The following is a 12,623-nucleotide window of genomic DNA, read 5'->3' on the forward strand; positions in this document are numbered from 1 at the left end:
TGGAACCAAGAGCATGAAACCCCTGGCAACGAGCATGACACCCAGTGCATGAAACCCCTGACAACGAGCAGGTAATTGAAAAGTAATTAGAAGCCTTACTGTAGGACTTAATGTGTAATGGGCATTACGGTGCGTGGCATAATGTATCACGGACATTGCGGTGTGTGTCATAATGTGTCACAGGCATTACGGTGTTTGGTATACTATATCGCGGGCATTGTGATATGTTTTATAATGTCTCAGGGTCATTGCAGTGTGTGGCATAATGTATCACGGACATTGCGGTGTGTGTCATAATGTGTCAGGCATTACGGTGTGTGGTATACTATATCACGGGCATTGTGGTATGTGGTATAATGTCTCAGGGTCATTGCAGTGTGGCATAATACATAACGGGCATTGCGGTGTGTGGCATAGGGTGTAACGGGCAGGGCTTTGCGGTATGTGTCACAGGCATTACGGTGTATGGTATACTATATCACGGGCATTGTGGTATAATGTATCACGGACATTGCGGTGTGTGTCATAATGTGTCACAGACATTGTATGTGCTACAATGTATCAGGGGCATTGCAGTGTGTAGCATAATGTGTAACGGGCATTGCGATTCCTGTCATAATGTGTCACAGGCATTACGGTGTGTGGCATAATGTGTCACGGGCATTACGGTGTGTGGCATAATGTGTCACGGGCATTACAGTGTGTGCATATTGTGTCGTGCATTATTGTGTGTGGAATAATGTCTAAGGGCATTGCAGTATGTGGCATAATGTATACTGGGCATTACTATAATGAGGAAAAATGACAAATAATGTAAGGGGCATGAATCAGGATTATTTTTCTTTCCTGTGGTGGCCAACGTATGGGCGTGCAGGTTGCAGAACTGGGGTATAAGGTAGTCTTTTCCTGCAATGCCACGCCCCTTTATGCGAAACCACGCCCATTCCAGCGAAACCACACCCCTTATTTTGCCGCGCGCGCCTTCGGCGCGCGCATATTTATCCCTTTCTTGCTCCCAATTATGTAGCATGAAGGAGGGGGGGGGGGGGGGGGCGCCGAAGAATTTTTTGGCTTGGGGGAGAAAAATTTCTAGTTACGCCACTGTACCTGTGGTACATTTCAGTTGTGCGCAGTATATATAGTAGTAGGCCATTGCTATTGATAGTTACTGGCATATAATTCCACACATTAAAAAATGGAGAACAAAAATGTGGAGGTTAAAATAGGGAGAGATCAAGATCCACTTCCACCTCGTGCTGAAGCTGCTGCCACTAGTCATGGCCGAGATGATGAAATGCCATCAACGTCGTCTGCCAAGGCCGATGCCCAATGTCATAGTAGAGAGCATGTCAAATCCAAAAAACAAAAGTTCAGTAAAATGACCCAAAAATCTAAATTAAAAGCGTCTGAGGAGAAGCGTAAACTTGCCAATATGCCATTTACCACACGGAGTGGCAAGGAACGGCTGAGGCCCTGGCCTATGTTCATGGCTAGTGGTTCAGCTTCACATGAGGATGGAAGCACTCATCATCTCGCTAGAAAAATGAAAAGACTTAAGCTGGCAAAAGCACAGCAAAGAACTGTGCGTTCTTCTAAATCACAAATACCCAAGGAGAGTCCAATTGTGTCGGTTGCGATGCCTGACCTTCCCAACACTGGACGGGAAGAGCTTGCGCCTTCCACCATTTGCACGCCCCCTGCAAGTGCTGGAAGGAGCACCCGCAGTCCAGTTCCTGATAGTCAAATTGAAGATGTCACTGTTGAAGTACACCAGGATGAGGATATGGGTGTTGCTGGCGCTGGGGAGGAAATTGACAAGGAGGATTCTGATGGTGAGGTGGTTTGTTTAAGTCAGGCACCCAGGGAGACACCTGTTGTCCGTGGGACGAATATGGCCATTGACATGCCTGGTCAAAATACAAAAAAAATAAGCTCTTCGGTGTGGAATTATTTCAACACAAATGCGGACAACAGGTGTCAAGCCGTGTGTTGCCTTTGTCAAGCTGTAATAAGTAGGGGTAAGGACGTTAACCACCTCGGAACATCCTCCCTTATACGTCACCTGCAGCGCATTCATCATAAGTCAGTGACAAGTTCAAAAACTTTGGGTAACAGCGGAAGCAGTCCACTGACCACTAAATCCCTTCCTCTTGTAACCAAGCTCCTGCAAACCACACCACCAACTCCCTCAGTGTCAATTTCCTCCTTACCCAGGAAAGCCAATAGTCCTGCAGGCCATGTCACTGGCAAGTCTGACGAGTCCTCTCCTGCCTGGGATTCCTCCGATGCATCCTTGAGTGTAACGCCTACTGCTGCTGGCGCTGCTGTTGTAGCTGCTGGGAGTCGATCGTCATCCCAGAGGGGAAGTCGGAAGACCACTTGTACTACTTCCAGTAAGCAATTGACTGTCCAACAGTCCTTTGCGAGGAAGATGAAATATCACAGCAGTCATCCTGCTGCAAATCAGATAACTCAGGCCTTGGCAGTGAGAAACGTGGTTCCGGTATCCACCGTTAATTCAGAGCCGACTAGAGACTTGATTGAGGTACTGTGTCCCCGGTACCAAATACCATCTAGGTTCCATTTCTCTAGGCAGGCGATACCGGAAATGTACACAGACGTCAGAAAAAGACTCACCAGTGTCCTAAAAAATGCAGTTGTACCCAATGTTCACTTAACCACGGACATGTGGACAAGTGGAGCAGGGCAGACTCAGGACTAGATGACTGTGACAGCCCACTGGGTAGATGTATTGCCTCCCGCAGCAAGAACAGCAGCGGCGGCACCAATAGCAGCATCTCGCAAACGCCAACTCGTTCCTAGGCAGGCTACGCTTTGTATCACCGCTTTCCAGAAGAGGCACACAGCTGACAACCTCTTACGGAAACTGAGGAACATCATCGCAGAATGGCTTACCCCAATTGGACTCTCCTGGGGATTTGTGACATCGGACAACGCCAGCAATATTGTGCGTGCATTACATCTGGGCAAATTCCAGCATGTCCCATGTTTTGCACATACATTGAATTTGGTGGTGCAGAATTATTTAAAAAACGACAGGGGCGTGCAAGAGATGCTGTCGGTGGCCCGAAGAATTGCGGGCCACTTTCGGCATTCAGCCACCACGTACAGAAGACTGGAGCACCACCAAACATTCCTGAACCTGCCCTGCCATCATCTGAAGCAAGAGGTGGTAACGAGGTGGAATTCAACCCTCTATATGCTTCAGAGGATGGAGGAGCAGCAAAAGGCCATTCAAGCCTATACATCTGCCCACGATATAGGCAAAGGAGGGGGAATGCACCTGACTCAAGCGCAGTGGAGAATGATTTCAACGTTGTGCAAGGTTCTGCAACCCTTTGAACTTGCCACACGTGAAGTCAGTTCAGACACTGCCAGCCTGAGTCAGGTCATTCCCCTCATCAGGCTTTTGCAGAAGAAGCTGGAGACATTGAAGGAGGGGCTAAAACAGAGCGATTCCGCTAGGCATGTGGGACTTGTGGATGGAGCCCTTAATTCGCTTAACCAGGATTCACGGGTGGTCAATCTGTTGAAATCAGAGCACTACATTTTGGCCACCGTGCTCGATCCTAGATTTAAAACCTACGTTGTATCTCTCTTTCCGGAAGACACAAGTCTGCAGAGGTTCAAAGACCTGCTGGTGAGAAAATTGTCAAGTCAAGCGGAACGTGACCCGTCAACATCTCCTCCTTCACATTCTCCTGCAACTGGGGGTGCGAGGAAAAGGCTAAGAATTCCGAGCCCACCCGCTGGCGGTGATGCAGGGCAGTCGGGAGCGAGTGCTGACATCTGGTCCGGACTGAAGGACCTGCCAACGATTACTGACATGTCGTCTACTGTCACTTCATATGATTCTCTTACCATTGAAAGAATGGTGGAAGATTATATGAGTGACCGCATCCAAGTAGGCACGTCAGACAGTCCGTACGTATACTGGCAGGAAAAAGAGGCAATTTGGAGGCCCTTGCACAAACTGGCTTTATTCTACCTAAGTTGCCCTCCCTCCAGTGTGTACTCCGAAAGAGTGTTTAGTGCAGCCGCTCACCTTGTCAGCAATCGGCGTACGAGGTTACTTCCAGAAAACGTGGAGAAGATGATGTTCATCAAAATGAATTATAATCAATTCCTCCGTGGAGACATTCACCAGCAGCAATTGCCTCCACAAAGTACACAGGGACCTGAGATGGTGGATTCCAGTGGGGACGAATTAATAATCTGTGAGGAGGGGGATGTACACAGTGAAAGGGGTGAGGAATCGGAGGATGATGATGAGGTGGACATCTTGCCTCTGTAGAGCCAGTTTGTGCAAGGAGAGATTGATTGCTTTTTTTTTTGGTAGGGGCCCAAACCAACCAGTCATTTCAGTCACAGTCGTGTGGCAGACCCTGTCGCTGAAATAATGGGTTCGTTAAAGTGTGCATGTCCTGTTTATACAACATAAGGGTGGGTGGGAGGGCCCAAGGACAATTCCATCTTGCACCTCTTTTTTCTTTAATTTTTCTTTGCATCATGTGCTGTTTGGGGACAATTTTTTTGAAGTGCCATCCTGCAGTGCCACTCCTAGATGGGCCAGGTGTTTTTTACGGCCACTTGTGTCGCTTAGCTTAGTCACACAGCGACCTTGGTGCGCCTCTTTTTTTCTTTGCATCATGTGCTGTTTGGGGACTATTTTTTTGAAGTGCCATCCTGCCTGACACTGCAGTGCCACTCCTAGATGGGCCAGGTGTTTGTGTCGGCCACTTGTGTCGCTTAGCTTAGCCATCCAGCGACCTCGGTGCAAATTTTAGGACTAAAAATAATATTGTGAGGTGTTCAGAATATACTGGAAATGAGTGGAAATTATGGTTATTGAGGTTAATAAAACTATGGGATCAAAATGACCCCCAAATTCTATGATTTAAGCTGTTTTTAGGGTTTTTTGTAAAAAACACCCGAATCCAAAACACACCCGAATCCGACAAAAAAATTTCGGTGAGGTTTTGCCAAAACGCGTCCGTATCCAAAACACGGCCGCGGAACCGAATCCAAAACCAAAACGAAAAATGTCCGGTGCACATCACTACATTATATATATATATACATATATATATATAAAGAGAGAGAGAGAGAGAGAGAGAGAGAAATATACATACTAGCTGTTCTACCTGTTCTTTGCAGTTTCCCTACCACTGCCACTAAAGCTTGTAACCCCCTGCCTCCCACCCCCCGCGATTCTGCTCCTGCTTGTAATCCCCTGCTACCCGCGATTCTGCCCCTGCTTGTAAACCGCCCCCCCTCCCACTCCCCGCAAATCTGCTCCTGCTGGTTACCCACTCCCCCCCACCCCCACGATTTTGCTCCTGCTTGTTACCCACCACTCCCCCGCGATTCTGCTCCTGCTTGTTACCCACTCCACCCACCCCCCACGATTCTGCTCTTGCTTGTAACCCGCTCCCCCCACCCACCGCGATTCTGCTCCTGCTTGTTACCCACTCCCCCCCACCCCCTGCGATTCTGCTCCTGCTTGTAACCCACTCCCCCCCACCCCCTGCGATTCTGCTCCTGCTTGTAACCCACTCCTCCCCCACCCCCGCGATTCTGCTCCTGCTTGTAAACCACCCCCCCCACGATTCTGCTCCTGCTTGTTACCCACTCCCCCCGCGATTTTGCTCCTGCTTGTTACCCACTCCCCCCCACTCCCGTGATTTTGCTTCTGCTTGTTACCCACTCCCCCCCACCCCTCGCGATTTTGCTCCTGCTTGTTACCCACTCCCCCCACAATTTTGCTCCTGCTTGTTACCCAATCCCCCCACCCCCGCGATTTTGCTCTTGCTTGTTACCCACTCCCCCCCAGCCCCCGCGATTTTGCTCCTGCTTGTTACCCACTCCCCCCCAGCCCCCGCAATTTTGCTCCTGCTTGTAACCCACTCCCCCCACCTCCCCTGCGATTGGGATTCCGCACGGCAGGACAGTACAAGGAGGAGGACGGCTGGATGCCCTATTGGCTCCTTCTGGGAAACGATTGTTGCCTCCCTCATTCTACACCTCCATGAATAGCACTTGATATGTGCAGATACGTCTGTATGTAAATTGGACATTGTGTCTGTCACTACATGAACCCCACAACATCTACAGTATAAAACTGTATCTGAAGAGTTGTAGGATTAGGTTCAGTATGTTATCCCAATGGCCGGGATGTTGGCGGTCAGAATACCGACAGCAACATCCGATCATCAGAATCCCGACAGCACCCTGGAAAGTACCCTAAGACTCCCTTTCCCCCTACCATAACCCTCCCTGGCAGCAGAGCCGGATTAAGACCATGGGGGGCCAGGGGCACTTAAGAGAGTGGGGCCCCTAATAGAGAAGGCAGAAAAAAAAATATATATATATATATACACACACATATACATATATATATATATACACACACATATATATATATATATATATATATATTTGCCTCCCCAAGCAGCACACCCCTTGCCACACCGCAGATCGGATCTCTCTTCCGATCCGATCTGCGGTGCTGTGCTCCCCGGATCCCGTCCTCACTGCAGCAGCGGGCGCACAGACAGGACAGCTGAGCTGAGCGACGGCTCAGCTGTCCAATAAAGTATGAATGAAGCAGCCTGCCGCTCAGTCATTGGCTGGGCACGCAGGCTGTTTCATTGATACATTACTGGACAGCTGAGCCCAGTGGCGTAACTAGAAATTTTTCTCCCCCAAGCCAAAAAAATCCTTCGGCACCCCCCCCCCTCATAATCCCCGTAATTGGCACTAGCAAAGGTAGAAAAATGTGCACGCCGCAGGCGCGCAACGGCAAAAAGGGTGTGTGGCTTTGTCGAAATGGGCGTGGCTTTGCGTGGAGGGCGTGGCATTGCAGGAAAAGACTACCTTATACCCCAGTTTTGCAACCTGCACGCCCATACGTTGGCCACCACAGGAAAGAAAAATAATCCTGATTCATGCCCCTTACATTATTTGTCATTTTTCCTCCTTATAGTAATGCCCAGTATACATTATTCCACATACTGCAATGGCCCTTAGACATTATTCCACACACAATAATGCACATGACACAATATGCACACACTGTAATGCCCCAGACACATTATGCCACACACCATAATGCCTGTGACACATTATGACAGGAATCGCAATGCCCGTTATACATTATGCTACACACTGCAATGCCCCTGATACATTATAGCACATACAATGTCTGTGACACAGTATGACACACACCACAATGATCCTGAGACATTTTACCACATACCACAATGCCCGTGATATAGTATACAACACACCGTAATGCCTGATACATTATGACACACACCGCAATGTCCGTGATACATTATGCCACACACCGTAATGCCCATTACACATTAAGTTCTACAGTAAGGCTTCTAATTACTTTTAAATTACCTGCTCATTGCCAGGGGTTTCATGCTCTTGGTTCCATGCACGGTGCCAGGGGTTTTCATGCTCAGGGTGTCATGCTCGTTGCCAGGGGTTTCATGCACTGGGTGTCATGCTCGTTGCTAGGGGGTAGTGCTTGTTGCTAGGGCCATGCTCCCAGTGCCACATATGCCCCCAGTGCCAGATATTCCCCTACAGTGCCAGGTATATGCCCCTAGTGCCAGATATTCCCCCACAGTGTCAGGTACATGCCCCCAGTGCCACATATAACCCCCCCCAGTGCCACATATGCCCCCTCAGTGCCTGCTCCCCCCAGTGCCAAATATTCCCCCCCAGTGCCAGGTATATGCCCCCAGTGCCAGATATTCCCCCACAGTGCCAGGTATATGCCTCCAGTGCCAGATCTTCCCCCCACAGTGCCAGGTATATGCCCCCAGTGCCAGATCTGCCCCCCACAGTGCCAGGTATATGCCCCCAGTGCCAGATCTGCCCCCCACAGTGCCAGGTATATGCCCCCAGTGCCAGATCTGCCCCCCACAGTGCCAGGTATATGCCCCCAGTGCCAGATCTTCCCCCCCACAGTGCCAGGTATATGCCCCCCAGTGCCAGATCTGCCCCCCACAGTGCCAGGTATATGCCCCCAGTGCCAGATCTGCCCCCCACAGTGCCAGGTATATGCCCCCAGTGCCAGATCTGCCCCCCACAGTGCCAGGTATATGCCCCAAGTGCCTGCTCCCCCCCCCCATGTGTTGGAGGGACACGGAGCGCATTGCGCGTCTCTCCTATGTCCCTCCTGGCTCTCCCCTGGCTGGTCTAATACAGGAAGTGCCGGTTCGTGAGCCAATCAGAGCTCACGAACGGCACTTCCTTAGACCGGCCGGGGGAGAGCCAGGGAGGGACACAGGAGAGACGCGCGGTGCGCTCCGTGTCCCTCCAACACAGCAGGGAGGGAGAGGAAACCGCAGATTGACATGCGGACGCTCGTCCGCATGTCAATCTGTTCTAAGGGAGCCGGGGAGCGGAGCACAGCACCGCAGATCGGATCGGAAGAGAGATCCGATCTGCGGTGTAGCAGGGGGCCCTTTTGGAAAGGGGGGCCCAGGGTACGTATCCCCCGGGCCCCCCCCCTTAATCCAGCTCTGTGTCTAACCCTAACCCTCCCTTCCCCGCCGTGTATCCGTAACCCTCCCTTCCCCGCCGTGTATCCCTAACCCTCCCTTCCCCGCTGCCTATCCCTAACCCTACCTTCGCCACTGCCCATCTCTAAACTTCTTTCACCGCTGCCTATCACTAACCCTACCTTCCCCGCTGCCTAGCCCTAACTTCCTCCTTCTAAGTGCCTGAACGTAACCCCGCCTCCCCAGTACCTAACCATACCCTTCTCATCCCTGCACTCTAACCCTAAAGCTCCTTCTAATAACTAAACCTTTCCTTCCACCCCGTGATTATAGCTGTCGCTATTTTGACGCCGGGTTTATAGCATGTCTCGGGATTCTGGTGTCGGCATATAGACCGCTGGGATCCCGTAGGATCGTCTATTGAATTTCACTTTATGATTTTATTTCAGAAATATTGTGGACAAAATGGCTTATACCAATAAGGTTGTTATCAAGTGCATAATTCTAAATAAAGGAAGTGCAAACTGAACCATTTTTCAATATTTCAATATTGTGAAATAATAAATGTAGATTTTTCCTGTGATTAATAAAAAAAATTTGTTGAATGTAATGTTCTTTTAAAGTATCACTAATTAAAATGAACTTATTAAAAAAGAAATAATAAGATGATATATAGTGGCAGCAGCAATCCAATAACACTGTAAAAACAGCAGAAAAAAGCCAGTGCGCTCCACAGGTAACCGAACGGTCACCTAACATCTAATGCAGCAATTGGCGGCAGTCACAGTTCCAAAAAATGGAAGACACAGACGTCTGTGTCTTCCGTTTTTTGGAGCTGTGAGTTGCAGTAAAGCACTTTATCTTTCACTAAGTACTGAGTCTGGGAGAACCGCCTCTGTTGTTTTGCATAATGGATGGGCTTTGCTGGTCCCTAAGAGGGCACCCTGGCAGGTTATTTCTGTGGCTTACGAGGGAGTGCCGGATTGTGGATTGTTTTATATAAATATATATATATATATGTATATATTTATAATTATTTTTTTTATTTACATGTAGGTAGTCCGGCACTCCCTTTGATCTGTAAACAATGCCCAGGTGCCCTCCGTGTGGCGGAGGTATAGCACAGAATAAACATCGGCACTCAGGGTCTTCTGTGTCCAAAAAAAACTGTATTGAACAAGTCACATACAACTGACGTTTCGAGGCTCGCAGACCCTTTTTCAAGGTGCGAATAAGGAAGGGGGGAAAGGGTCTGCAAGCCTCGAAACATTGTTGTTCAATACAGTTTTTTTGGACACAGAAGACCCTGAGTGCTGCTGTTTATTCTGTACTATATATATATATATATATATATATATATATATATATATATAAAACAAAAAATCAACCCTAATATCTTGCGCTATACCTCTAGTCTCAAACCAACAAGAAATACCCTCTGTCAGATAAGGTATTAAAAGTAGATTACAAATAGAAATGGATTCTCATGGGAGCCAATATGCCTTTTGTATGACAATAATTAAAAGTTTTTATTGTACAGAAACAAACGATATTTATCCTAAGCGTTCGTTATTGACACAACCTTCTAAAAATTCATATAAAACAATATTACAATCTTATACATAAATTACAGTTGGATGTGAGGATTTTACAGCCAGGTGATCACAGTCAGAACTCGAAATGGATGTATCTCCAACCAGATGTTTGTGATAAGGACTTTGTTAACCAGACGTTGCAAAACCCAACGCGTTTCGTCCGTTAGGACTTCATCAGGGGTTTGGAATCTGGATAGTTACAAATGGAAATATATAAATCATATAGTCTTCATTAATAAGACATATTATTATCCAGGTAAGTATTCCATTGAAATCTATTGTGGATTAACATACATACCAGTTCTTATAGTAGGAGTGATTACCATTGATTAGAAAGGTTTAGAATATCCAATGATTACATCCAATCACATATTCAATTCGATAAATATAATATCTGAAACATTATCGTTATAATAATCAATAAACATTATCCTTATACAAATGATAAAAGGAAGAGGGAGGGAGAGTCAAAAGAAGAGAAAAGGGAGGGAAAGTCGAAAGAATATTATGAATGTCAATATAAATCAAATAGCTCCGTATTTATCCACATAATCAACATCAATTCAGCTGATGGAAATGATACAAAGGGCAGGGTCTACAAGTATCAGAAACCACCAATAGTTATAGAACACTCCAATTAAAGTCCACATAAAACTTCAAATTCACAATATACACACAATTATATCCACATTACAACTCATTGTACAATACATACCTAGATAGACTTCAAAAAAATATATATAAATTTGGTTGAAATTAGATGATGTTACGTTCCCTAAAAGGGATAAAGATAAAATAGTTTTTTGTCACTCAAATGATTGTTAATAGGAAATGTTCCTGTAACATCCTGTTTACCATTAAAATAACATAGATGCTACCAACAAATCAGAGAAGATATAACAACTTCCTCAATTGATTATAAGAAACCATGCTGATGTCAGTATTTAATGTAAGGTATTTAAGGTGATTCAAATAGAAGAACTTTTTTATCCAAAACTAATTAATAAATGATGTCTTTAATCTAACATGCAATGGGGAGTGGTATATTCAATCAATCATTAGAGAGCCAATTAAGTTCACAGCTGTAATTTATAACCAGCAAGAAGAACTTTTTAACATCTGAAATACTAATCTTAACATCATATGGTATTTAATATTTGCACTAAATTAGTCTGGTTCTTACCTATTTTCAATCAAGAATGGTGGAACCTTATAGTCTACCTCTGTTTATACATGTCACCAAACAGAGAACTTAGGAAAATTTCAAATCCTGAACGAAACTATTCCCTGTGGACAAGTAAATCTAAATCAGTATATTACAATCATACTAAAATTAAGTAGTTACTCTTAAATTAAGGAATCCATTCATCTAATAAATTTTCAAAAAGACCATCCAATAACTAAGTTCCAAATATACAATTATAATACTCAAACTTACTTTTTACAGGAACAAGTGCAACCTCACTGAATCCCAACTACAGAATGAGAGGCAATATAAGGACATCCCTTTATAGCTCCCTTGATATTACATCACTTCCTGCTGGCTGATTAATTAATTTATTATTAGTTAGTGATGTGTTAGGACCTCATAGTACTATGTGGAATGCCATTCTTACTGGTTACCTAACAGATCCCCTAAATGATGTCTTTAATCTAACATGCAATGGGGAGTGGTATATTCAATCAATCATTAGAGAGCCAATTAAGTTCACAGCTGTAATTAATAACCAGCAAGAAGAACTTTTTAACATCTGAAATACTTAACCTCATATGGTATTCAATGATTGCACTAAATTAGTCTGGTTTTTACCTATTTTCAATCAAGAATGGTGGAACCTTATAGTCTACCTCTGTTTATACATGTCACCAAAAAGAGGACTTAGGAAAAATTTCAAATCCTGAATGATACTATTCCCTGTGGACAAGTAAAACTAAATTAGTATATTACAATCATATTAAAATTAAGTAGTTACTCTTCAATTAAGGAATCCATTCATCTAATACATTTTCAAAAAGACCATCCAATAACTAAGTTCCAAAAATACCAATATAGTACTCAAACTTACTTTTTACAGGAACAAGTGCAACCTCATTGAATACCAACTACAGAATGAGAGGCAATATAGGGGCATCCCTTTATAGCTCCCTTGATATTACATCACTTCCTGCTGGCTGATTAATTAATTTATTATTAGTTAGTAATGTGTTAAGACCTCATGGTACTATGTGGAATGCCATTCTTACTGGTTAACTAACATCAATTCTGCTTCCTGACATTATAAAAAATAAGAGGGGACAAAATCTGAACGCTACATGCGTTCCACTCTCACGTGCGTGTCAACGCACCGCACTTCCGGTTCCGGCGGAAGTACGCACCGCGTGCGTGTCACAGTCACGCACTTCCGGCGGATGTACATCACATGCGAGTCACGATCGCTGTTTGCGTGCCATGGTCCCGTAGTTCGATGGAGATGTGTCAGCGGATGTT

General features: G+C 45.7%; 1 long non-coding RNA gene across 1 annotated transcript; it reads right to left on the bottom strand.

Moving 5' to 3' along the window:
- Nucleotides 1–10,090: 10,090 nt before the first annotated feature.
- Nucleotides 10,091–12,350, bottom strand: LOC135050860 (uncharacterized). Its single transcript, XR_010241879.1, has 5 exons — nucleotides 12,202–12,350; nucleotides 11,319–11,422; nucleotides 10,851–10,910; nucleotides 10,434–10,529; nucleotides 10,091–10,324 (listed from the first exon to the last, which is right to left on the bottom strand). It is a non-coding gene; the product is annotated as an uncharacterized LOC135050860 (long non-coding RNA).
- Between the last annotated feature and the right edge of the window lie 273 nt (nucleotides 12,351–12,623).

The sequence above is a fragment of the Pseudophryne corroboree genome, chromosome 2, assembly GCF_028390025.1.
Source record: "Pseudophryne corroboree isolate aPseCor3 chromosome 2, aPseCor3.hap2, whole genome shotgun sequence".
Classification (NCBI taxonomy): domain Eukaryota; kingdom Metazoa; phylum Chordata; class Amphibia; order Anura; family Myobatrachidae; genus Pseudophryne; species Pseudophryne corroboree.